The sequence below is a fragment of the Haliotis cracherodii genome, unplaced genomic scaffold (genome assembly GCF_022045235.1).
Source record: "Haliotis cracherodii isolate W230 unplaced genomic scaffold, xgHalCrac1.p SCAF_3, whole genome shotgun sequence".
NCBI classification, from domain to species: domain Eukaryota; kingdom Metazoa; phylum Mollusca; class Gastropoda; order Lepetellida; family Haliotidae; genus Haliotis; species Haliotis cracherodii.
The window spans coordinates 56535916-56558832 of record NW_027266286.1 but is presented as its reverse complement, the minus strand read 5'-3'; the positions used below and the strand labels follow the sequence as shown (position 1 = coordinate 56558832).

The 22917-nt window shown below is 41.2% G+C and overlaps 1 protein-coding gene across 1 annotated transcript in view; it reads left to right on the top strand.

Annotated features, from left to right (window-relative positions):
- LOC139473821 (tubby-related protein 4-like) overlaps positions 1-22917 on the top strand; it is a 214247-nt gene that overhangs the window by 184807 nt on the left and 6523 nt on the right. The gene's annotated exons all lie outside the window — the stretch shown is intronic.

Sequence of the window (22917 nt, the reverse complement as noted above, 5' to 3'; positions counted from 1 at the left end):
AAATTTTTGGTTAACCACAAACATGAAGGTCAATGTGTTATTTGTCTCAGGTTTAGAGTCCCAGAAGAAATGAGTATGGTGATAACATCTGTGGCATAAGGACATCATTTGTTAAACCTTAAGATCCTTGTAAACAGCTATAGCATATTGCCATGGCATGAGTAGGATTCCGATAAAAGTGGTGAAATTACATTTACAGTTTCTCAATTTCAGGTCGATTTTCTCTGCAAGGATTTAAAGATTCAATTCTGTTTTTCAAATCTTCTGTTTTTTTGTCTCTTTGCAAATAGATGACACATTAATATATATATGCCAAAAATGTAAGGATAGTGGGAGTCATCAAGACATATCTTTTGATCTATGTGGTATTGGCAAATGGTAATGATATGATCATATCTGCTGGGGAGTAGGCGATCAGACCTGAGGGGTTCTAATGGTTGGTTAGGGGGCACGGGTGGCCCAGTCGTCTCGGGCGCCACAATTCGCTGTGCAGAGTTGTGTCCCTTAGGCATGCCAGAAACCTATGATTGTGGGTTCGAATCCAGGTTCGCCCTGATTATGTTTCTAGGTTTGTCAACACCATACCCGTGCTCGTGGATTTCACCGAAGTGGTAAACGTCTGAGACCTGCATCACTTCAGGCTTTCCTCCCACATTAAGCTGACATGCCGTGATGTAACTGGAATACTGTTAAAAGCGGCGTTAAACCCAACTCACTCACTCACTCACTCAACCTTATAGGATCTACACCAAACGTCGCATCATAGCAGAATGAAGAAGTAGTCATCCATAAAATATCTTGTCTTTACTGTTTAAATTGAGGGGTGTGGAAATTCCTTGAAATGGGACGTAAGTAATCAGAAGTTTGTAATACTGGCTGCCAAGAAGAATACATCTTCCTGAGGCAAGGGAGATAACTGACTGGCGTTAAACCCAACTCACTCACTCACTAATGGTTGGTGACGTGTTCAATGGGTGAAAGGTAAGGACTGAGTGCAGGCCATGGTACGACATGGATGGTTTGCTGTTGGAGGACTTGCGTCACAGCCTGGCATGAAGAGCATGTGCATTATCATCTTGGAAGGTCCAATGTTGCCCAACACATGCAAATGGCACTACTCGAGTGGTGCAATGATGATGTCCTGTACAGTATTCACCTGTGACACTTCTATGGATAATAAGGAAGGCAGTCATTGTGATACCACCCCATACCTTTATGGACCCATCCCCAAAATGATCATGCTTTACGACGTTTACGTCCATGAAATTCTCATGAGGATGTCTCCAAACTTGATGCCTTCGGTTATGGAAGTTGAGAGTGAACTTCAATTCATCAGAAAACATGATTTAAGCCCAACATCGATCATCAAAAAAGTGCTGATGTTGCCTACACCACTAACAACTCTGATTCAAATGATGTGCAGTAAGTTTAGGAGTGACATGTGGACGTCATGCTTTTTTTTGCTGTCTTTGTATATACTCTTGCAACCGGTCCCTTATCTGAGTGGCAGTTTGCAACTGATTACTTAATGCCATCGTTCATGATTAATCTGTCCTAGGCTGGAATTGTTGCCCTTGGGCGTCCAGAACAGCGTCGATCATCAACGTTATGTGTTTGGTATCGAGCCCACAATCTGCTGATAAGAGATTGAGAAACATGCAGCATTAAGGCAACAATATTCTGATGTGTGCCGAGGCGTTGGGTTAACCCATCGGTTAAAGCATTCGCTTGTCATGCTGAAGACCTGGGTACGATTCCCGACATGGGTACAATGTGTGAGGCCCATTTCTGGTGTCCCCTGCCGTGATACTGCTGGAATATAGCTAAAAGCAGCATAAAACCTTACTCACTCACTCTGACGTGTGTCCACCTGCACCATGCCTACGGCATGTAAATGTCATGTTGCTGCTTCCTTAATGATAAAATGTGTGTAATAAAGTGTCTGAGCATTTGGTTCCAAGAAAACAATATGCATCTGCTCACAACCGAGTTTGATTGACAGTGGTAGATCTGGCATACCACCCCTTCCATGTGCTGTCCGAGGTCACCTCCTTCATGACTGTCACAATGGTGCGTTTGGGACCTTGATTTTCTTAACCAATGATGTCAGAGCTCTCTTGATCAATGACGTCAGAAAACACAGGAATGTCTGATCTGAAGACAGTGGGATGAGTTGAACGATGACATGTGGACTGTTGCTTAAGTCGATGACTGTTGACAATGGAATGCCTGATGTGCTTATCAGTGGGTAGCCTAGTAGTGAAAGCGTTTGCTCTTCACACTGGTTAGATTCTCCACATAGGTACATTGTGTGAAGCTCATTTTTTGGTGTTCCCCAGCATGGTATTACTGGAATATTGCCTAAAGCGGTGTAAAGCTAGCTCCCTCCCTCCCTCTCCCTCCCTCACTCACTCACTCACTCACTCACATCCACCCCACACATCCACACCACACCACATCACATCACATCACATCACATCACATCACATCACATCACCCCACCCCACCCCACCCCACCCCACCCCACCCCATATATTTCTGGTGTGCCGAAGGGTAGCAACTCTTAGACAGCTGGAACACCCAATGCCCCTGAACAAGACATGTGCATCAGGTGGATCATTTCATGATTCATTAATGATAAAAATTCAACAATTATCATGGTCAATGTTTTTGTCAATTAGAGTTGAAAGCTTTCTGACGACTGTTCCTATTGACATAGGTTTTTGATGATCAGCTGCAGACTTGTTGTCTGCATCTCAACGTTTTGTATGTGTTATTCAGGTGGTAAAATTTACAGGTTTTAACACAAGTCAAATAAAATAACGCCAGTGATGATTTGCCTGATATTTTTAAGAACAGATAATTGCAATATAACCAGCGAGACACTGTAATTTAGTCACACTTTCATTTGTTGTGTGTAAAATGTGTATAGCAGTTTTAAATTTGTGATTATCTAAAGGTATAGTATATCCAGATGGCAAACTGAACTAAATGTGTAATATATCCAAATGTCAAGTTGCAGTAGTAATATATCCAAATGTCAAGGTGCAGTAGTAATATATCCAAATGTCAAGGTGCAGTAGTGAATCTTGGTAAGATATTGATTTCAATAGCACTATTACCACTCATTGATTCAGGTTTGAAATATATCTAAAAAATACAACAGGGCAACATGAACCTGCTGGCTCTGTGCCAACACACTTATGTTTATTCCATAAATTTGATAGCAAATTATGATCATGAACTTAGAACTGGGACCAAATTTAATTACTTTAAGCTAATCTTCTACAAATTTGATTGATTTTGTTCTGATGTGTGAATTCTTTTTATTGAATCTACCAGAATTTTATCTGCTTTATCAAACAGATTGATTGATGGCCATCATTTTAATATGATCTCTGGTGACTTTATGTTTGTGACAGAATGAAAGAAGCTGTTTTTTCATCTGTGATTCATTACGAGCGCTTGATTTGTCATGACATTTCAGCTTGGAGTAATAGAGGTTATCACGCTTGTGTGTTTGGAGATGGTAAATATCCTGCATTAGGAATAAACACTATGTATTTAGCTCGCCAAGGCTCGCTAAATACAATGTTTATTCCTAATGCAGGATATTATTCCTAAGACAGGATATTTACCATGCCCAAACACACAAGCGTAATAACCTCTATTACTCCAAGCTAAAATGTCATGACAAATCAACCGCTTTATCATATAATGTCATTCTTTAATTCTGTGCTTGAAAATCGCTTCCCCTCTCTCACAAACATTACCGAAGCATTGCGAGTTTTCCTGGAATGCGTGCATTAATATTTATTACGTCACAGGGTAAGTGATGTGTCAGTCAGACAGTGACAGTAGTCAATATAGTTCCAACTGAAATCTGTTTCTTATACAGTGGCGAAGCAACATATACGCAAAACAACAATTGTTTTTTCTTGCCTTTCATAGCAATCCATCGGTCTGTCCGCTAGAGTAACTGCCCTTTGTCAAAGAGAAGCTACTCTAACCCTAGTCTATGAGACGTCACGGCCACGTTAAGATGTGGTTGACAGTCGGCCTGTCCTGTCATAATGTTAAGAAGTGCTGTCAGATGTACACGAAACAAGGTTACAATTCAAACATATTTTGGCTGAATCCAACTATTTTAATTTGTGGAAAAGGTTCCAAGCCGCAGAGGCCTACAAGCACAGATATGGCTACTGATCTCAATTGGCTCAATTGAGTGGATTAGTGAGAGAGATGAGTGGATGGGTGAGTGGATTAGTGAGATGAGTGGGTGAGAGTGAATGAGTGAGTGGGGGAGTGGATCAGTGAGTGAGATGAGTGGATGAGAGTGGGTCAGTGAGATGAGTGGGTGGGTGAGTGGATTAGTGAGAGAGATGAGTGGGTGGGTGAGTGGATTAGTGAGAGAGATGAGTGGATGGGTGAGTGGATTAGTGAGATGAGTGGGTGAGAGTGAATGAGTGGGGGAGTGGATCAGTGAGTGAGATGGGTGGATGAGAGTGGGTCAGTGAGATGAGTGGGTGGGTGAGTGGATTAGTGAGAGAGATGAGTGGATGGGTGAGTGGATTAGTGAGATGAGTGGGTGAGAGTGAATGAGTGAGTGGGGGAGTGGATCAGTGAGTGAGATGAGTGGACGAGAGTGGGTCAGTGAGATGAGTGGGTGGGTGAGTGGATTAGTGAGAGAGATGAGTGGATGGGTGAGTGGATTAGTGAGAGAGATGAGTGGATGGGTGAGTGGATTAGTGAGATGAGTGGGTGAGAATGAATGAGTGAGTGGGGGAGTGGATCAGTGAGTGAGATGAGTGGATGAGAGTGGGTCAGTGAAATGAATGGGTGGATTAGTGAGTGAGATGAGTGGATGAGAGTGGGTCAGTGAGATGAATGGGTGGGTGAGTGGATCAGTGAGAGGGATGAGTGGATCAGTGAGTGGATTAGTGAGATGAGTGGGTGAGAGTGAATGAGTCGGGGAGTGGATTAGTGAGAGAGATGAGTGGATTAGTGAGATCAGTGGATGAGAGTGAATGAGTGGGGGAGTGGATCAGGGAGTGAAATGAGTAGATGAGAGTGGGTGAGTGAGATGAGTGGGTGGGTGAGTGAGTGGATTAGTGAGAGAGATGAGTGGATAAGTGGGTTGAGTTGATCAGTGAGTGAGATGAGTGGATTAGTGAGTGAGGTGAGTGAGTGAATGAGTGGGTTAGTGGATCAGTGAGAGATATGAGTGGGTGAGTGATTGGATCAGTGAGAGAGATGAGTGGGTGAGTGAGTGGATCAGTGAGTGAGATGAGTGGGTGAGTGAGTGAATGAGTGAGTGGGTGAGTGAGTGAATGAGTGGGTGAGTGGATCAGTGAGAAAGATGAGTGGGTGAGTGAGTGGATCAGTGAGAGAGATGAGTGGGTGAGTGAGTGGATCAGTGAGTGAGATGAGTGGGTGAGTGAGTGAATGAGTGAGTGGGTGAGTGAGTGAATGAGTGGGTGAGTGGATCAGTGAGAAAGATGAGTGGGTGAGTGAGTGGATCAGTGAAAGAGATGAGACGGTGAGTGAGTGAGAATGTTAGTGAATGAGTGGGTGGGTGAGTGAGTGGATCAGTGAGTTGAGAGGATCAGTGAAATGAGTGGGTGAGCCAAAAAATAATGACTTTAGCCTCAAAATGTACTGACCACTAACTTGTAACACCTTCCATCAAGATAATGTTTATGCCTGGCAGTGGAAGTGTGCTTTATGTTTTTACTGGCCAGAGTGGGTTGGCTTTCAATAATATACCAATTTGCAAAATTTTGATTAAGTTTGAAATACAACTACTGATAATGTCTGTGAATCCAATAAAGGCCTGTCTACAATACTAGGTAATATCCATTAAAGCAGGAGAATCCGGAGCAGCCCCAGTGGCATCTTACAAGAACAGAAGGAGGCTGTTTTTATCATCAATGTTAATGAAATAGAATACTGACAATCAATAGCCTTGCTGATCACTTACGTACTAGTCAAATGTTTTCTGAGTCAGGTTTATATCCAAATGGTTCAGTGTCTAGACGATTGAGATTCCTGTCTCTTTGCTGTTATATATGGCAGGAAGAGCAGATTATTTTTAGTGCATTTGAGGTCTTCTTTATTTGTGAATGTCTGAGAAGTGATATGACATTGTGCATATGCAGTCTTCCTTCAGACACTGTCGCAATGTAATTCCTTCGATGAGCTCAACATTTTCGTATGTATTCGTTTAATATGGTCTGATGTAACACAAACAGGCCCCAATGGGTAATTGACTTCATGTCTTCGGACATATTGATCTTATGACTGCTAACCTTGTGCAAGAAAAGCTGTCTTAATAAACAAGTTTGGAGGCTACTGAACAAAGTAATTATGTCATAGCAGACGGTTCCTTCATCAATCTGGAATATGAATTTTTCTTGAGATTTTTGTAAGATTACAAGTGGAACTTTGCAGTTGAACATCTAGAGCTGAAATCAATGGAATCCCTGATGTGCATTTTTATGCAAGGTCTGTGAGCAATTCATTTGTTAATTGGTGGCTGGAGTGCTCACTCTGTTCGTGTCGAGAAATAGCAATGATTTGTAAGTTTTGTTGGTTGTGTCACTGAACAAACTCCAGCCTTAAGTTCACGAAACTTTGTTGTCTTCCATTAGACCCACCACTCTCCCTCCCACATACCCTCCAGTCTCTCTCCCATGTAACCTCCATTCACCTTCCCACAGACCCTCCAGTCACCCTCCCACATACCCTCCAGTCACCCTCCCACAGACCCTCCAGTCACCCTTCCACATACCCTCCAGTCACCCTCCCACATACCCTCCAGTCACTCTCCCACAGACCATCCAGTCACCCTCCCACATACCCTCCAGTCACCCTCCCACAGACCCTCCAGTCACCCTTCCACAGACCCTCCAGTCACCCTCCCACAGTCCCTCCAGTCACCCTCCCACATACCCTCCAGTCACCCTCCCACATACCCTCAATCACCCTTCCACAGACCCTCCAGTCACTCTCACACATACCCTCCAGTCACCCTCCCATGTACCCTCCAGTCACCCTCCCACATACCCTCCAGTCACCCTCCCACAGACCCTCCAGTCACCCTCCCACAGACCCTCCAGTCACCCTTCCACATACCCTCCAGTCACCCTCCCACAGACCCTCCAGTCACCCTCCCACAGTCCCTCCAGTCACCCTCCCATGTACCCTCCAGTCACCCTCCCACATACCCTCCAGTCACCCTCCCACAGACCCTCAAGTCACCCTCCCACAGACCCTCCAGTCACTCTCCCACAGACCCTCCAGTCACCCTCCCACATACCCTCCAGTCACCCTTCCACATACCCTCCAGTCACCCTCCCACAGACCCTCCAGTCACCCTCCCACAGACCCTCCAGTCACCCTCCCACAGACCGTCCAGTCACCCTCCCACATACCCTCCAGTCACCCTCCCATAGACCATCCAGTCACCCTCCTACAGACCATCCAGTCACCCTCCCACAGACCCTCCAGTCACCCTTCCACATACCCTCCAGTCACCCTCCCACATACCCTCCAGTCACCCTTCCACAGACCATCCAGTCACTCTCCCACAGACCCTCCAGTCACCCTCCCACAGACCCTCCAGTCACCCTCCCACAGACCCTCCAGTCACCCTCCCACATACCCTCCAGTCACCCTCCCATAGACCATCCAGTCACCCTCCTACAGACCATCCAGTCACCCTCCCACAGACCCTCTAGTCACTCCCACATACCCTCCAGTCAGTCTCCCACATACCTTCAAGTCACCTTTCCACAGACCCTCTCACAGGACCACCTCATCAATAGTTGGTCCACCTCATCAATAGTTGGTCCACACACCTACCCACCAACTCTATCAATAATTCATCCATACACTCTACCTAACGCATGTCCATCCACTTACTGACTGACTGACTCACTCACTCACTCACTCACCTTCAAACTGACCTTCAAACTATCTTGGCTACTTGTTCACCCAACAGCCAATTTGGTAAAATTAAATTTGGATTGTGATAAGCTGAGAAACATGCAGGTTTGCTTGAAACAGTCATTACTAAAGATTGGCAACTCTGGAAATATAGTACGTCCTTCAAGAAGTGCCGGCTGTGGTACGCAGACATTTGACATTTTGGGGTCTGCAGTTTTATTGTCTACTTTCATATTCCGGATGCAATAAACACATCCAAACGCTTTATGATCAAGCAGCATGTTTGTCTGTCAGCCTCTTTGCGGGCTGAGGCCATTGTTGAACTGAGTAACCATTCTGACCACGGAGGCCTCGAGACAACTTGGCTGTGTTTCTACGAGTCTACAGTGGTAATTTCTGTCTCATAAATGCATAAGCAGGGGCCTCACTGGACTCTGTTGGATAAGCATTAGACAGGATTCAGGTATAATCAATTTCAGTTGAGAATATTTTCCACAATCAATACTAACCTTTAACTACCACACGATTGCGACCAGAAATCTTTCAGTTCAACAACCACCAATCTGCGAAAGCTTATGCTGGGTGCTCTGTAAACTTAGCACAGAATAATTGCCATTATGCTAGCAGAACAATGATGTGAGCTGTACTTAATTATTTGTAGAATGGTTTGTGTAAGACTTAATAGGATTAACAGATATGAATATGGATGGAAGGTCTAATAAGAACCTAGGGGAATATTATGATAGTTAAACTGTTGATGTTCTGCATAAAGCCAGCTTTTGTCCTGAAATCTTGATGTTTTTGCTGTTGTGAGAGTGCTCTGCGTGTATTAAGATTATTTTTAACAGACTAATGAATAAGGCATTACTCCTCTTGTGCTGTGTGATAACCTTTTTGTGATGTTATATGTTTTATGATGAGGGGGATACTCTCTACATTATATAACACTGTCACTGATGATGTGAGAGATTGTTGGAAATGCATCTTGTTTAATGTGTTTGCTGCCCAAGGCATTAGTTGAAGTCATAAATTTTCTATTTAATCTGCATAAAATTGGAAAATTCCTAATTTCAGTTTAACAAGTGACTTAGCAATTATCGAAATCTGATTAACTGTAATGACAAAATGGAGAAAAAGTCCATCAACTTTATTTTTTACTTGCAAAAGTTATCAGGAAGTGGAGGCCATTTACACTCAGGAATAAACCCGCTGATAATTTCAATTAAGGTACTTTTTGTGTTTGTGATTCAACTAGCCTTCAGGTTTAAAAAATTGTACAAAAGGTTGCCAAGAAATGAATACAAGAAAGGAAGAAAAAAATACTTTACAAAGTGATTGGCACATTTTCTTCACATTTTTATAGTAGCTTTGGATGCAGGAGTGTGTGTTATAAATTTAAGAGAATTTCTTTTTCCCTTGATCATTTTTTCAAAGGCCTTCTGTATAACACCACAAACGATGAATTGTCTGTTCCACGATTGATGTATAATATCAGGAAAATTGGGATATTTTTGAAAGCACTTGTTCATTTCCGAGATGCGGAAATTGTTACTGTATTAATTTGTTATGTTGCGCGACCATTCGTAGGCGATATTTGTATTTACGGGCTACGGAAATTGTCTCTTATAATAATTCATACTGTTGCACACCCACGGAGGTGATGTTTTTTTAAGATGTTTTCTACGATGTGTTATTGGCTCAAACTGAAACTTGTATCCTTGAATGGCTGAAAATAGAACATCGGCACGAAATACTAAGACAGAGGTACGTTTCCCCCTCAACATATGGTAAAGTAGTTGTGGTCAAATGCCGATTGGAGATAAACTGAGTCAAGGTATAATACTTAAATTGTTTTTTTATACCCCTATCTGGGGTTATTCCCAACATTTTGGGGACCCTGAAATTTGCTGTGCAGAGTTGCATTCCTTAGATGGACCAGAATCCTAAGATTGTGAATCTGTCTGCCCTGATTATGATACTTGGTTTCACCAAAGTGGTATACCAAGGACAGCAATATTAACAGATTTAGTCTGCTAATCCTTATGATGTTACATGTAGTAAATTTCTACTAGTTCTTTGAATACCATAACTATTGGGCAGTTTGGTCAGGACTACTCAACTGGTGACAATTTCTAATGCTGAATGAGATCTACATCAGTCTCTCCTACAGCTGACATGCTGTGATATGACTTAACATACTGTTCTAAGTTGTGTATAACCAAACACTCTCAGTTACTCCAAATGCCCTGTTTGTCTTAACATTACATTAGTATTATCATTACTGTATTCGACGTAATAAGCGCCCAGGGCGCTCTTAAAATTAGAAATAGGGGGCTCTTATTAGAATGTTATTTTTGTGAAAAAAACGAGTTGAAAGATAAATTTTGTGGTTTATGCTGACTGCCTGAAATGTTTATGTACGACAGATATATTTTTCCAGAATTAAATGCCCATAATTAAGGGTGCATATAACACACGAGTGCGTATAATATGTGAATAAATAAGTCTTGTGTACATTGATCAATCGGAAGGGGTGCTAATTGGGATTGTTCACTAGCCAATATCTTAGCAAATGTTGCCGTGGGCGCTTATTACGTCGAATATGGTATTTCCTTTGGATGCAGGTGTTGATTATCTTCTTCTGTAGGTTCTACACTTTTCTTTGTTAATATGTGTTTTTATTATCTTATTGTACATAAGGGAAGATGAGTAACTTTTGCTATTGTTAACTATATGTCCCTGTACATCTGTCAAACACAGTAAACTCTGGTTTTAACAAACTAAAATGGGCCACTGCCTTTAGTTTGTCATAACCGTATTTTGTTATAAATATATGTACAGCCTATACAAAGCAAATAAAACAGGCCCCAAAACACAGTTAGTTATATCTGTCAGTTCATTATAAATGCAGTTTACTGTACATATAGTGTATATGACCGCGGATAAGCCGACCCCGTAGATAAGCCGAGGTGCTAACTTGACCATTGAAATACGAGAGAAAATGATATGACCCGCAGATAAGCCGAACCAGGAAGTGAAAGGCAAAAAAACACTGCGAAGTAGGACTGCAAGACATGTGCCGGTACTCGCAGATATTAAAAAATATAAGATGAAAAACGTTGTAATTATATTGAAAAAGTCATTATTATTTCTAATAAAGATTTAACAAACCAGTCATCCACTTTCATAATGTGGGAAGCTGTTTCTCTTGGATTTTTTTAATCTCATAATGATCGTTATATGTTGCCATCAACAACGAAGCGCCATTTTATGAATCGGTGCTATATATAGAATTATGAACCCGTGAGAAAATATATCAGCTAGAGCGAAGACATGAGTTTGAATTCAGCATCGTAAGCATAGCGTTTTCGAATCAAACTCGTAATGAGATTGTCAGTCAGTAAAAATATACCAACTTTTATAACCCCCTTTACACCGCTATTGTATGTTAATCCAATTGAATTAAATAAACTATCATACTATGAACACATTGAATGACCATCACTTACTCACAGGCTTCTGCAGTTTATTAAACTAATCTTTCGAAAACAAAGGAATTAAGCCCCTACTCCCAACACGATCGCTAAGCACCCACAACTTGAAAATGTTTGTGTAAACAACATGACAATACCAATCGGCCCGTTATTATCAGTGCTCATTTCCTTGTGTACCGTGTTGCTTTTTAAACAACAGGAAGCAATCACAGTGGTCACCGTTTGTGACGTCACAGGAAACAGCTGATCACATGTTTTTGCAAATGGCGAACAGAATAACTCGCTGATACAGTTGTTTATTTGTATCTTACAATAAAGGTAGACATTTGTTCACTATCAATTTATGAACTTTGCAAAACGTACGTAATAGCTATTGGCGATTTCATCTGGGGATTATATATTATAGCTGTGAATTACATATATTGTTACATGTAAAGATTGTGGAGTTTATGAAGAACGATAAATTTTGAACATTCAATTGAAAACTTATTATCGGAAGTAGTAACATGCATAACATTTTTTGATAATGACAACATTGGTGTATAATAATAACTTTATTGATAATTTATAACAAGTCGTGGCAACTTCCAAACTTTCGGGAAGTTGTAATCTATCGGACCGTCATTCAGGCGATGTTTCTGACAGATCACGATCTGAAAAATACTATCATGAAAGTGTATCCCGTGGATAAGCCGACCCCGTTTATACAGAATCTTTTTTTCTGGTCCTCAAAATTCGGCTTATACGCGGTCATATACGGTAAGAAACAATTCTAGGCCTGTTATGGCTTGCATTAAAAAATGGTATTTGTGCCAAGTGTAATTTATGTGCAAAGACACATACAACAGACACTGAAGATTTGTAAAAATCTTGAATCTTTGATCCTTGCAGAGAAAATCAACCTGAAATTGAGAAACTGTAAATGTCATTTCACCATGTTTTTCAGAATCATATCCCGTTAATACGCTATCGCTGTATACAAGGATTTTAAGGATTAATATCCAATTGCCATAGATGTTATCACCATATTTATTTCTACTGGTACTCTAAAACTTTGGCAAATAACACAATACATTCCTCATTGCTTTAAGAAAAAGGACACATCCAAAAGACATTAATACAAAATTTAAAAACCATACAGAGGGTGTTTTTTGGCTTAAGTTCTCACACTGGAGTTAACAGTTTGATGACCAAAGTAAGTAAGTAATTACATTTATCAAGACAGTTTGGAGTTGCAGCTAGAATTCAATGCCGAGTGTTTCGATTCTTAGGGTCCATTGGGATTCACTGAAGCCAATTTTGTTTTATCTCAAACACTTGACTTGTACACAGACACTCAGACTGTCACAGGCTGCACAAGATAACACTGACTGGCTCAGTGGTGGAGGGTTTTGGAATGCACTGTGCTGAGTTGTTTAAAGCATAAAGCATGCCAGGATCTGCCTGTGTAGGTGTTCTTTGACCAGAATTGCCCTGATCATGAGCCTTGGCTTGTCAGCACCATTCCTGTACTAGTGCTGTGATAAATTCCTTCACAGGACTCCATTTTGACAAGAGTTCAAATCCAGATTATTATCCTTGGCTTGTCATCACCATTCCCTGTACGAGAACTGTGATAAATTCCTTCACAGGACTCCATTTTGACAAGAGTTCAAATCCAGATTATTATCCTTGGCTTGTCAGCACCATTCCTGTACGAGAACTGTGATAAATTCCTTCACAGGACTCCATTTTGACAAGAGTTCAAATCCAGATTATTATCCTTGGCTTGTCAGCACCATTCCTGTACGAGAACTGTGATAAATTCCTTCACAGGACTCCATTTTGACAAGAGTTCAAATCCAGGTCATTATCCTTGGCTTGTCAGCACCATTCTTGTACAAGTACTGTGATAAATTCCTTCACAGGACTCCATTTTGACAAGAGTTGAAATCCAGGTTATTATCCTTGTTTTTGGATGAAGTGGTTTTGCTGTTACTGTCAAATAAAGTCACAACCTATGGTACCCTGTGGGGATTCTGTGTTAGAATAGGTCCACAGCAACCTATGCTGCTTGTAAGAGGTGATATAGAGGAATGGGTGGTCTGACTCACCCACTTGGTTTTTTGAGTGTCATTTTACCTTGACGGCAAGAATAGGTGATGATAATATCAATCATTGGATTGGATTGTTTGTTCCAGACGAGATTATTTACAGGCAGCCATTATGTAGCAACAAACAAACAAACACAACATGTTGTGGATTTTAATTTGATTCAGGTAATTTACATTTCTTCTTAGGAAAGACTTAATGCTTTTTTTTTTCATTTGTCATTTGAGAAAGTACCTTATGAAATGTTACGGTGACACGGGTGGACCAGTTGTTTAAGGCACTGCAATTTGCTGTGCAGAGTTGTTTCCCTTAGGCACGCCAGGAACCTATTATAGTGGGTTTAAATCCAGTTCTCATTGACCCTTGAAGATATTGGGCAGAATTAGTCTTCAGCAACCCATGCTTACTGTAAAAGATGACTATGCAACAAACGGGATCGGGTGGTCAGGCTCACTGACCTGGTTGATGCATGTCATCGTATCCCAATTATATGGATCAGTTGTCACGATAATAATCATTGGATTGTCCAGACTCGATTATTTACAGAATGCCGTTATATAGCTGGAATATTGCTGAGTATGGGATTAAACGACACACAAACTGTTTAAAGCGGCTTTAAACCCAACTCACTATGACATACAGTGGTCCCTCGACTTAACGCTCCTCGATGTACCGCTACTTCGGATGCACCGCGGGGTAAACCATGGCTCCCAAAAATGCATGAAGAATTTTGCCCTAAAAGCGCGTTAAAGCGCGTTAAAGCAAATAAAGTTACAAATAAACTGATGAAATTTAATTCCAAGTCGATGTACACGTGTGTGTATTTGTAAAACAATTACGTTCATTGTATCCGGCTGAATGTGATCGAAACCATTCTGCCTTTTGTTCCGGTTGTGAAAAAACATATCGTACACAGATCTGGCATTAAACTCACATAAAATCAAATCACAGCAACAACAAACATAAGCCGCATTGTTTCATTTAATACTCATCTCAGCTTGTTGCCCACTCACTACAGCGCCTCTGCAAATGCGTGGATGACAGCAAAGATTTTTGAAGATTGGTTTTTCCACAAGTTCGTCCCAGCTGTCCGTGACCATCTCCGATCACGGAACTTGGAGGAGAAAGCCATCCTCCTATTGGATAACTGCCCCGCCCATCCCCCAGCAAGTACATTGCAGTCACATGATGGACTAATAAAGGCATTCTTATTGCCGAAAAATACGACCTCCCTCATTCAACCGCTCGACCAAGGGATAATCAAAGCATACAAGGCGCATTATCGGATATATTTAGTGAGTGCGTTGGTGGATAGAGGCTTGGACACTGTTGCATTCCTGAAGACAGTCACAGTGAAGGATGCTGTTCTTCACACATCCAAAGCCTGGATGAAGGTGACGCCAGCCACCATCAACAACTGCTGGATGAAGGGACTTGGACCAGCATTCGGGGTTGACGAAGATTTTGTGGGATTTCAGGAAGAAGATGTCATCGATGCTGTCCAAAAGTTCCGCGACTATGCTAAGGAGAACAGCATCAATGTATCCGAAGAGACCGCCATGATGTGGAACGCGTGCGATGACAACCTGCCGATCGCCGAACTTCTCAACGATCAAGAGTTGGTTGCCGCAGCAATGCTGCAGCAATGACTGTGAAAACAGTGTACAGCCAATGGCACCCTCCCTTCGGGATGCCATTAATGGGGCCGAGCTTGTATTGCGGCACCTAGAAAAAAGTGACAAATACGAACAGCTACACGTCATGCAAGCCCGCTGCATACTGTCACGACTGAGAAACGAGGAACGTGACAGTCAGAAACAATCGAAAATTAGTGACTTTTTCAGTAAATAGAATTCATACGTTACATCATGTACACACACCAGTTGCATGGTATCAAGAATTTTGAGTGCAATTTTCCCTTTTCCCTGCATAATTATCATTATTAACAGAACTAAATATATCTCTTATCCACTCAAATCTACGTTTGTGTTTGTGTTTGATTTTTTAAATCGCTCAAATGACTGTGTAGTTACGCACGTCATGTCAATGTACATTGCACATCAAGTGCATACAGAGAGCCGGCCGTGTCCGGGTTTTTCATAACTTTGACACGTCATTATTTATTAACCAATCACAGCCTTGGTTGCACATTAGTTTCGTTACAAGGCTGGTTTGGCTTTGTAATGTACTGGCATCGATCGATAATGTGAGTAGGTCGGTGATCGGACCAATTTTTCTCCCGAAAAGCTTAAAATATGACAACATTTATTTAGATTCTACATGTATAATATCCATTCGTAAAATAATACAGACTACTTTGATTAATTTACACTAAGTATTTATTTTTTTACGCATGCATTTTGAATCATCGTCCACGATCAGTGTTACATAGATCTACATGTCCCATGCCACTGTGAAATAATTGCGCCACTGTTCCATTCACTACCATCATTACGTAATGTGAACCTCAACAAGGAATATCTGTACAACGCTCTTTCCTACACCGCGGGGTCAGTTTCTTGGACCCCGATGACAGCGGTATATCGAGGGATCACTGTATTACATTTCTTTACTGCATATTTCTGTAAAAAATATAATCTCTGGGATTTTGTTTGGAGACCAGATATTTTGTGCAGCTGCAAAACCAGATATCTTCTTAATCATAACTATGAGCCTAAATATATTTCTTTTCTAAGAGGTGAGGTGAGGTGAAATTGGATTTAACATCACGTCCAAGATTATTGCACTTATATAGCGACATGCAAGCTAGCATGTGTGTGTCTGTGTGTGTGGCTGCTTGTACTAGTCCGGACTAATGCCGATCACTGAGATACCATGCCACAGTTTAACATGAATACCCCACTCAGACACAGTATACTGACTCCGAGCCGACCAGTCCGTGTTTTAGCCCCTTAATGCCGAGCGCCAGACAGGGTAACATCAAGTACCGTCTTTAAACGTCTTTTGGTATGAAGCAGCCGGGAATCGTCTTTTTTCTAAGAAACACCTTGCAACAATGCATTTTTTTCATGGAAAATTTCATTTTTTCAAACAGTCTGAAGAATTATAATTTTTTTCAAGCATTTTCAGGGACAATTTTATTTTAAAATCCCAGCCACCGCTCCTCCCAACTATCAAATGGTTGGTTCCAAAGGCGTTCATGATAGACATTCAAATATACATCTACAATCACTGGCAGCTGAAGTCCTGACAGTGCCTGGAAAAGACGTGCTCCGCCTGAGAGTCAACAGTTTACAGTACAGATGGAGTACAATTCAATAATGTGCAATTATTAGCAGTGTTAGCCGAAATACCACTTAAAGAGGAGTGTGTATCTTTCTCATGAATTTTAAATAACAGTAGGCTGGAATAAGGAAAAACACTGAATATATACTGGTAGTAAAAACTGTGCCATGAATGTCACAGTACTTTTTATCAGCCAAAACAGGCTCCCACAGGAGATATGCTTGGATGAGATCAAGCGATATCTACATTGTAGATATCACTGCAATGAAATTGCATCACAATGCTTTGCAGACCATTGTGACGTCACTGGCTACCATGACACTAGTTGATAAAAGTGGCAAAAATCCTCAGCACAGCCTAGAATGTTTCCACTTTTATCAACTGGTGTTGATATATTTGATATCAAAAGACACTCAGGTGAGATTATTTAATAGTAATTCAGAGAAATGAAATTATGAAATATTTGTGTTGGTTAGCTCGCCTGATCTTTGTTGTCGAATGTTAACTTTTTTTACTTCCCCGAAATGGCTTGATGGATTGAGCTGAATTTTGTGTGGATGCTTGTTTGGTTCTAATTGATTCAGTGCATCAAAACTGCTTTTACAGTATGGCAGCCAGGTGGTCATCTATTATTTAAAAATACAAATATTCAACAATCTTCATCTCCAAAACTTCTAAGGGCTTTGAAGTAAAATGGTCACCATATCAGAAATCATAAATGGCTGCTTAGTAATTTAGCAACCCTTTGATTTCATAAAGAGAATGGGGAAACAGTCTGTTAATGAAGTTGTAATAAATGTCAGATGTTAAATTTGGGAAATCATTATGATGCAAATTTATTCCACAGTGTTAGTTTGTTAATGTTGAACCAATCTACAAAACAGACACTGTTATGTTAGTAAAATTTCTACTGTGAGCATGACCATGTGAAGTTCTTGCTTGCCTTGACCATGAACAGACAGAAATCATGCGTGCTATTGCCAACACTGATAACATTAATCTGTGGTCTCCACAGGGTTCTCATTCCTAGTGATTACTTCTGCGGTGTAATATTGGTTCCTGTCTGTCCCTCTGGAGTGCTGCTGTTCCCGGGTCAGCCATCATACAGACTCCATCAAACTGGTGGGCTGCTGGTCTTTTATCTGGCCATGCTGGGACATAAACACTGCTTCCGTGACAGTCGGCCGGTCGGCTTTATATACCCAGGATTATAGGGACTGCTTCTGTGATAGTCGGCCGGTCACCTATATATACACAGGGTTATAGGGACTTCTTCCGTGACAGTCGGCCGGTCACCTATATATACCCAGGGTTATAATGACTTCTTCTGTGACAGTCGGCCGGTCGGCTTTATATACCCAGGGTTATAGGGACTTCTTCTGTGATAGTCGGCCGGTCACCTATATATACACAGGGTTATAGGGACTTCTTCTGTGACAGTCGGACGGTCACCTATATATACCCAGGGTTATAGGGACTTCTTCTGTGACAGTCGGCCTGTCACCTATATATACCCCGGGTTATAGGGACTGCTTCCGTGACAGTCGGCCTGTCACCTATATATACCCCGGGTTATAGGGACTGCTTCCGTGACAGTCGGCCTGTCACCTATATATACCCCGGGTTATAGGGACTGCTTCCGTGACAGTCGGCCGGTCACCTATATATACACAGGGTTATAGGGACTTCTTCTGTGACAGTCGGACGGTCACCTATATATACCCAGGGTTATAGGGACTGCTTCCGTGACAGTCGGCCTGTCACCTATATATACCCCGGGTTATAGGGACTGCTTCCGTGACAGTCGGCCGGTCACCTATATATACCCAGGGTTATAGGGACTTCTTCTGTGACAGTCGGACGGTCACCTATATATACCCAGGGTTATAGGGACTTCTGTGACAGTCTGCCGGGCGGCTTTATATACCCAGGGTTATAGGGACTGCTTCCGTGACAGTCGGACAGTCGGCTTATATATCCAGGGTTATAGGGACTTCTCTGGATTTTTTAAGTTGTTTCACAACGTTAAATTTTGATGCCTTTCACAAAATTAAACTTACAGCACAGCTAAATACTTGAGTTCTGGGGATTGCTTATCAACATATATTCAGCGTACAGCAAACATCACTTTTCACTCAAGACCCCAAGAGGCACCAGTGGCCGTGTATCTGTGTAATTCTCGAAGTGTATGCAGCTCATGCAGCACTATTATTGGGATATAATTGTACTACGCGTGAACAAAATGACAAATGTCCATTTGATCAGAACCTTTAGCTAAGGAAACTGCATACTGTTGTGTATTGCAACAATTTTATACAATATTACATTTATTTCTGTAGGTTATCCCCTGTAGGGATTCTGAGTCGGGTAGAATTGGTCTCTTATATCTAATGCTTGTTTTAAGAGCTGACTAAAATGGAAATTGTGTGATCAGGCAGCGATCTGAAAGAGTGGATCCTTACTTGTGGTTTCAGTGGCAGACTCCCCTGGCCAGACTCATTCAGCTGCAGGCCACCGTCATGGAGGTGGAATATTTCTGTCTTTAAATGACATTCACTAATTCACTCACTCACTTCCTTTTTCATGTGCAGAAGTTTAAGAAACAGTATAGATATTAAGTTATTGTTTCATATTCACCAATTAACTGTCCAGACAAACCTTGATGCTATTAGGAAAGAAAGCTAAATAGTTGTCTTTGTTAACATTTTTCGCTGTGGAGTGTATGTCAAGATGAGTGAGTGAGTGAGTTGGGTTTAATGCTGCTTTGAACAGTATTCCAGTTATATGAGGAAAGGGTTGAAATTATGCAGTCTCAGACGTTTGCCATTTTAGTGAAACCCATGAGCACAGGTTATATTATGGTGCTGACAAACCTAGAATAATAATTGGGGAACCGGGATTCGAACCACAAATCACAGGTTTCTGGCCTGCCCAAGGGATACAACTCTGCTAAGCGAATTGTGGCACATTAGATGTCCTGGCCACCTGTGCCCCCCCCGTTAAGATGAACTCTAGTGCTATGTTTGAATGACAGTATCAAGTTACCCAAACTTTCATTTGTGCAGCAAACTTGAACCAAACGGTTTTTAACTTAACTGTTCCAGAAAAGTGTTCAGTGAATAGAGATGAACATTTTGTGTATGTCATCCTAAATACCATGATCATGTTCAAGTTTGTTCAAAGCATCAAGTCCAAATTCAATATGGCAGCCAGCTGGTCTTCTTGATTTAAAGAATGGCCATTGGCTGAATCCATCTTGCCAGAAATCAGGAATGGCTAAAATTTGCATCCTTTTCGTGAAGCTTTGCTAATATTGCTGTCAAGCTGTTACTATGGGTGTGAGAGTGATAAAAGTGTAGCTGTATGTGCAGCAGGCGTGCTGTTAGACAGCAGTGTGAGGAGATGCTAGTCAGATATAATCTGTCACTGACAACACTGTAAGTGATCGCGACAGTCAATGGTGGTGCAGCGGTCAGTTATGTGTGATCAATAGATCCCTAGACAAGTGATGGTCGTGATAATTACTGTGAACATACCCACGTCTTTGATTGCCAGCCCTTTGAGTCGTGAAAGCTGGAAACAGGGACCTCTTGAGCTGAAGATGTTTGAATGTTAATGAGCATACCACATGGCCTAATGGTAAGGTGCAGACCAATCCTTTGGTGGGAAAATTGCTTCTCAGTCTGAAAAACTGACAGTGACTTCATACAGGGATCCATCTTCCAAAGGCATAAAGAAAAATATTCCTGGTATTGAGTATAAAATATCTGCCAGTGGAAAATACAATAATGTTCTAGTTGAGAAACCATTAATAGAAGATGTTCGCTTTACAATATTAGTTGCAGTTCCATAAGCAAGCTATAGTGATATGTTGTGTGGTTGATACAAAATTGTTATCTATATATATGAGACCTGACTCGCAGACTGTTTCGTCGTGACAGTAATGATATATGAGGACTGACTGTTTGTTATACAAGCACTTTGATTATTTGATATATATAAATATTTGGCTCTTTCCTATGAAAGCTCTTCTGGCTAATAATCAGTTATTCTCTGGCTTTGACGATTTTTGTTTATGAATAAGCTGATTTCAAATCCATGTTTCTTGCTTTTAGATAGGACTGCCTTGAGGTAAAACAAAACTTTAAAATTAAAAGTATTCTTACTTTTATTTAAAGCATATGTGTAAATTCATTTCAGGAAATCAAACTTGAATCAACATGTTTCTATTTTGTCTCCTACTCCTTGCTCATGGATCAGGGAAAGCATGTAACAAAATCAAATTAATCTACACTTTTGAAGAATCATAAACTCATGACAGGACAGATCATGATGATGAGAAAGTCATGGCACAGTGTTATGAGTATGACACTGTATTTATAAAGACAGGCTCCTGTTATGCCTTTAAATGTTCATGTCTTTCATAAATCATCAGGGGCAGTCGGGTAGCCAAGGCATTAAAGCGTTCACTCACCATGCCGAAGACCCGGGTTCGATTCCCGACATGGGTACAATGTGTGAAGCCCATTTCTGGTGTACCCCGCCGTGATATCGCTGGAATATTGCTAAAAGCGGCGTAAAATCAAACTCACTCTCACTCAAAAAGCATCATTGCACAGTGATTTCCCCTCTTCTGAGAGAATGCTCCTAAATGAAAGTGGCTGCTTTTTCTGAAGGATGTTTCTCTGTCCAACTACCCTTTCCACTGTATTTGGTTTGTTGAACTTCAAGGACTAAAAGGTCAGCTGTTTCCTTGATCACTCCACTGGGCACTTAGAAAGAATATAAACAGCATACAAGACTGATGAGAATTGTTCAGGAATACTCACGGGCGAAACTGATCGCCTTTTTTTATCACATGCCCATTATTTACATTGTTTTGCTCTTGATTGCAGATGTTTTTTTCTGGCATATACCTCTTTCTTTCAAATTAAAATCAAATGCTATGTGACGCTGTCAGGCGATGGTGCCTTAGACTTTCAAGTGATCGTGTAAGCTTGGTATTGGGGAGCTTGAATTTCCTATCACTTCACCGGAGCCAAGCACCCAGGAAATTAAGTGGAAAAACAAATGTTGCAGATGAAGATGGGAACAAGTGCCCCAGAAGGCTGGTTTTTCATCACAAGTGTGCTTTGTTTTCTAAGATGAATGAAATGTTCCCTGTTATTCGATATTACATTAAAAAGAAAATCAAATGTTAGTAAGTAAAAAGAAGTAGCAGACATTTTTTGTTTGGTTCTGACCAAATCGTTCTTCATTTGTCATCATTTTATTCCTGCTAACTAGGATCAATTAAAAAGAAATTCGCAGTGACGAGACAAGGTCCGCAGGGTGACTTTACATAGATAATTTGATCATTTAAGTGGACAGGAGACTGTTGTAGGAACAATCAGTGAGACTGACTTGAAATAAGCTTGTCAACACACGCATGACTATGATGACCCTTGCTGACAGATTGCTACTGATGGATACTGCATGTATTCATTAATGAATATGATGCTGGTTAAGATGTTCAATTATGTAGCATGAATTATGTTGTTTTTATTTCACCTAATGACGATGTATATCATGTATGATCTGACATGCTGTTTGGGATGGACAGGCTGGAGTCGGATATATACTACTCAAAAGAAGTTAAGGATCACCTGATTCTTTCATATTACTAAAGTTAATCTCTCATGTCATGACAGATTAACATTACCAATATGAAAGAATCAGGTGATCCTTAACTTCTTTTGAGTAGTATATATCGCAACATTTGGATTGGAACCAGGAATTGCCACTTTTGTTTGTTGTTTAACACAGCCCTCAGCAATATTCCATCTATATGACAGCAGTCTGTAAGTAATCGAGTCTGGACCATACAAACCAGTGATCGACATTATTAACATCCATCCACGCAATTGGGATATGTGACATGCAGTGAATCAAATCACCAATCATGACCACCCGATCCATTTGGGGCTGTTGGGTAGCCTAGTGGTTAAAGCGTTCCCTCGTCACGCCGAAGACCTGGGTTCAGTTCCCGACATGGGTACAATGTGTGACCATTTCTGGTGTCCCCCACCGTGATATTGCTGGAATATTGCTAAAAGCGGCGTAAAATCAAACTCACTCACTCACGATTCATTTGGTCGCC